Source organism: Dromaius novaehollandiae, chromosome 12, assembly GCF_036370855.1.
Source record: "Dromaius novaehollandiae isolate bDroNov1 chromosome 12, bDroNov1.hap1, whole genome shotgun sequence".
Classification (NCBI taxonomy): domain Eukaryota; kingdom Metazoa; phylum Chordata; class Aves; order Casuariiformes; family Dromaiidae; genus Dromaius; species Dromaius novaehollandiae.
Genome location: NC_088109.1, coordinates 8187823 through 8193822, shown reverse-complemented (window position 1 = coordinate 8193822; position 6000 = coordinate 8187823).

Below are 6000 nucleotides of genomic sequence, written 5' to 3'. Positions count from 1 at the left end.
GTTTTTTCTATCCTTTACTTTATTCTTGTCCACCATCAACCCTTTTCTAGTTGCTTTGCACCCTTAAAAGCATTAGGGTGAAAAACGGCTTTGTACCCTCAGTTTTGCCACAAATGGTGAAGGTCACTTTTTTTGTTATTCCCCTGGATGTCCTTGGGCCAGAGATCAGTGTGCTGAGCCACTTTTGCAGACAGGTTTGTATCATTCTGTGTAAAGTCAGGAGATAATATCACCTAGAAATGAGGTCAGTCACACAGCTGAGAGAAAGTGTATACAAGTTGTACGTTGCAGTTGTACATTACAAGTAGTCAGCAACCAGAGAGAGGCAAATGACATTGACCAGTCGATGGGGAGGGATGATTCTCTCTACTGGGGCACAATAGCCCCCAAAAGTTGCAGGTGTTTGCTCAGCATTAAAAACACAGATAGCTGAAGAGGACCAGCCAATTGGCTTTCACCGCGTTCAACACAAGGACAGAAACAGGGTAGATACACACAGCTACATGTGACCATCAGCAACCAGTTTTCCTCCAGAGAAAACCTGTTCAATGAAATATGCTTAGTGGTGAGTCTTAAGACCGAATTGTTTCCAACTGGAATGGGACTTTTTAAATTCAAAGTCAGGCTCCTTTCCTAGTGGGGGATAAATTAGTGACATGAAGTTACACCCTGCAGGGTTTATGATTCTTAGTCAGCAACTCTGCTTCGAGAACTGACATCTACAGACAAAGATAGAAGGCAAATCTGCCTTCTTATTCAGTTCTCTCTTCTCAGAAGGTTTTCATAACAGATGTAACCCTGCCACATAACATGTCTTCTCAAGACTGAACATTTCCTTGTATACTAGGAACAAGAACATGGAGACCGTGTTTAACATCTATACTGGCCAAAATATACATCACTGTACCGAACTGTATTTCCAGGTACGCAAGTATTTATGAGAGAGGCCAAAATACTGAAGAAAACCTTCCCATAGAACGGAGTCCCTAAACATAACTTACAAAGATGAATTTCAAATTGTTCCCCCAAAGGATTTTCACCTTTTCATAAATGTCATAGTAAAAATAGCTTAAGCATGAAATCTATGAATCTGACTTGGCTAAAAAAGCTAAAGGTTTGGGGTATTTGTAATAAATCATATATCCCAAAATAGATCATATGCAGAAGTGAATAGTGTTTTTGCAATGCAGAACTGTATATTTTCCCTTTAGTAAGGAAAAGGTGGTTTTCCCTAAAAGAAGGCATTCTTGAGGAGTCCAATCATGAAAATCCATAAATGGGGGCAGTTAATAGGTCATATACATAGACAGTGAGTGGAACAAGTTTCATCTTTTCTTTTCTTTTGAGATGAAATTGGGCATTATTACACTGTAATATATGTACTAATATGTCATTTACCTGGGCATGATGATGAGTCATGGACCAAGTTCTATTTTAAATCTAAATTGTCTTGTCTTTGTGGGAATCTTTCAAAACTAGAGTGAAACATATTCATGTGTTATAACATAGACTCGGTTGCATGTATCTCCTAAAGGGAATTGCATGGTTAAATACCTTTACATTCTGCTGGAAATTTATCCTCTAATAATCCTATAAAATGTTTTCTGCAGATCTAATTTTTTTCTACCAGCAGATGGCACTTGTAGTGGGTTCATTTTGGGAAAATAAATGTATTATCTACAGCATGCTAAAGCAAAGCATTAAATTCAATTTAAAGGCGGAACACTGTTTACAAACATGGACTTGGCATAATAAAGGACTGCTTTCTTTGCCAGTTGGATTTGGTAAGAACTGATATGCAGTATTTCGTTGAGCAGCATATTTACTTCCTTCTTTTTAGAAACAATGTTTGTGTAGACCTTGTCAAGAAATCTTCGTAATTTTGCACTGAAGCAATGTAATAGGAAGGGTTGGATGTCTCAGTCACAGTTTTGCTGACCTTGCGTTCACCATGTGATGCTGTAAATGCTCCTAAGCGGAATCTGGTTGATAGAAAATATCATCAAGCACCTTTCCCATGGAAAAAAAGAAAAAGGAACAGGAAAGGGAATGGGAGAGGGAATGGGAGAGAAAAAAGAAAAGGAAAAGGAAAAAAGTCCCTTGTCAGATTACAGTTGTGGTTACAGCAAGCAGAACAAGAGCTTTGTCTGTCTACTGCAGGTTGAATATGATGGTGATAAATCCCTTTTGTGTCAGGTATTCTCTGAAATGATAACAAATAAAAAAGCAAAGGTCAGCATGATTTCATAAGCTCTCTTTTTGCTTTGGGTGGGACCTAGCTTCAAGGAGAGTGTTTACATTAGGTAAATGCTTCACGCTTGCCTTTCTACCTTGTATGGCAGATGTAGTGGCAGAATTTCTGTGAATTTAAAGGAAAAAAAAGCTAACAGACAATAACAGAATAATAAAATAGTAACAAAACCTGACATGACATTCATTTCTAAAGAGATACCATACACATACTTTCTTGCTGTTGAAAAACAAAGACCATATTTGTTTTTATTAATATCAATTTCATCATTCTCTGGGAAATGGAGTATTAAGAAGAAAGCATTACAAGAGACAAAAATATGAAAGAGATGATGAAAATAACAAATACAAAACTACAAAGTCAAAGGGCTGACAAATCCTTACTGGAAGATCCACTTCTTTTATTTTGAAAGTGGGGTAAAGCCTGCAACATTTGATTGTTGTTCCTTAAAGTATGAAGACACACAGAAGGAAAATACATTTTAGTGTATATATAAACTACAGTCAAAATAGAAAAGAAAAGAAATGGTGGCAAAATAGAATACTCTGAAAAACTAAAAAGGAACAGGTTGAAACCTGCTCACAGTTGTGGCCATACCCTTTTCACCAGATTAGATAGATGTTCCCAGGGCAGAATTTATTCCATTCTACATCAGAAATTCCTGGAAATCTATTTTAAATGTCAATTTCTAGCTAGCATTAAGCAGAGAAATGATACAATGATGACCATCACTTTTTGAAGAGCTGTAGCTGGAAAGCAAATTGTCTGCAATGTGAAGAGAAAAGCAGGGCCTTCCCAGGCCATATGTTATATGAAGGAACTATGTTCCTCAACAGAGCTGAGTAATATGAATACAACTAGGAAAATATTTTCTTTATATTGCTTTAAGCATCACGAAATACCTTTCTAGAATAAAAGGCAGACCCCAACATTAATAATATATCTTTTTTTCTGTAGTAATTCCACAACTAGATGCAGTAAGAGATTTACAAATTTCAGGATTGCTGGTAGGGAAAACAAAAGCTCACTGCTCCCAGTCCTATCATAGTGTGCTTCAAAAATAGGGTTCAGGATCAGGCACCACAAACCAAAGTAGTTCACTAGTGCCAGTTTTGTGTCTCGGTCAAGAACTACTCACATGAATTAATTCAAGATACAAAGGATTGTTGTTGATTACATGGGGTTATGAAATACAAAGCTCAATACATTTGAAAGCTTTATACTGAGATCTGCATTTGGTTTTCCATGTGGGAAAAGGACCAGATTTATCACATAATTCAGACTGCACCTTCTCTACCAAAAAGGTAGCAGCATTTCCAAAGGTAGAAGTTCACTTAAAATAAAGCCTCCTGAACAGGTTGAGGATCAAAACCCTTATAAATAAAACTGAATTAATTCCAATGCAAATTTCAGAAGAGGGTAGGAGAGGTTTTAAAAGTCAGCACATTTCAGTCCAAGATCCTCCTCTGTGATTGCAACCTGAAGCGTGCACAAAGACTGAGGCCTCCCAGTGATGAAGGTAAGAATCTACCACTTGTCAGACACTTGACTTTTTTTTGATTACATACATATATTAGATACAGTTTTCTTACTTTCCTGTTATTTGGGTCTTTATAAATCTTTGTAAATATGTTACCTGTTTGGGATTTTGTAAATAAATATTTTCATTTGTTCATAGCTTTTTCCTGGCTTGAACGAAGGACAATTTCAAGGTGACTCACCAACATCAAGACATATTTCTATATATTCTTCTTGCAGTGTGTAGCATACTAGTAAATCTCTGCAAGGCTGCCAAAGAGTAAAGAGAGTGCACCTGCACTGCTCTGCACAGGCCTCAGGGAACCTGGAAGCTGAGAAGCCTCAGCACATGGATTATCCTTGGGTGATCGCTGTTCACTGGGAAATCTTATGAAGCAAGTTATTTTGGAGTGTTCCTTAGTCTAGAAAAACCTGAAGGAGTTTGTCACAAACTCCAACTTAGTCTGTAAGACATTCTTAAAAGTCTAAGATTTCAATCCCTGTTGAGGGCCTGGGAAGAAACTAAATGTGTCATTTACACTGAAAACTACTTTTGATATGGTATTTCTCCTCCCATTCAGTATAATAGCCTTGTCAAAGGGAAATCTCTGAATATCTGATTAACACTTTGTTGGAGATCTCAGAGATGATTCAGAACATTATTATTTTCCTGATAAGTGACCTTGTTTCATTTTGACAAACTAATAGGACAAAATCAGAATTATGAAGGAAACAGTTATTTCTTGATATATTGCACTTCCAGAATTGACATCTCCATAATGAATTCTTTGTAGAAGCAGCATATTCTTCTTCTTATTTTTCCTTTGAGTTGAATTTCAATTAATCTTTACAGTGAATCAAGTTACTTTTGCCTTGAGATAGTCATTGACAAGGCTAGTTCTGGAAGCTCCTTGTCCTAGAAAAACTGTTCTCTCTGCCAATCTGTAATCCACCATATAAGTGCTCACTGAACATTTTGCTGCCACAATATTTTGTCATCCCAAATGACAGATTTTCAGTCTCTGTGATAAAGCCTCCCTTTGAGAGATGGCTCAGATATGAAAAAAAAAAAAAAACTTCCAAAAGCAAGTACATTGCTTTTTTTTTTCCTTCAACTGGGAAGAACCCAGCTTCCAGAAATTACTTCATTTTTCTCAGACTCTAAAAAGAGAGCACTAACAGGGCTTTTCAGGAGTACCAATCCCAGTGAAGCCAGCTAGTCATACCCACCAGCACGTTAAGATCCTTGTCTGTATGACCAAATACTAAGAGACTGGGGAGGCACTATGTTCATGTGAGGCATTTTAATTGTAAGTGGTTAACAGTATCAGGAAATGTGATGCTAGAGCCACATACTCTGTAAGGACAACACACCCTTGAGACTAAAGTCCTCCATGTGTCCACACTGTTTTGGAGCCCTGCTTATGCAAGACTAGATTCCTATTGCAAGAGTAGAAAAAAAGGAAATAACAACAACAAAAAAGCTTCTTTTCCACTATTTGGCAATTATAAAGCAGCAGATATATTTTTTCATGTTAGCTTTGACAGAAATAACTCCCTTATCTTTAAACCTCCATAGAGTTCAATAGAGCTTAACTACATTGCTCTAGGGCTTCTCAATGCAGTTGCAGTACAAACAGTCATAAAACGGAGAGAGGCTGACAAGTTACAAATACTAGTTTGAAGATCAAGTGATAAAATACCTTCCAAGGCTTCTAGGCTGAAATTGTAAATAACGGACCATTATTAATGATACGCTCTAGCATCAACACACTTCACCCTCCTCCCTTATCCTCCTCAATAACATAAAAGAGAAGAGATAAGACTGATCTTGTTCGACCTTAGTGTGTTATTGTTCAGTTTTCCATTTCCTCATTTTGAATTTTTACATAAGACATCTTCTTCTCTTAAGATTTAGCACTGTTTGTTTGGGTAAGAAGCAATTGAAATTGATTTGTCCATCTTGTGATGCATTTTCTTTTTCGGAAATGGATAGAAGAGTTTCCAGTCTGAATTTGCAAATCTATTTTTAAGTATTTGCAGCAAATAAAGTGAGAGAACTTAAATTTCCCTCAGCTGTTGCCACTGATTCGGCTGGGGTATGCTTTTTACTCTTCATTTACAAATGAATAGCTATTTCTCTTCGCATATATACATTGCCTCGGACAGAGATACATTACTGCTTTCTCCCTGGAAAACACTATATGGTATAAAAATACCCACAACTGCAG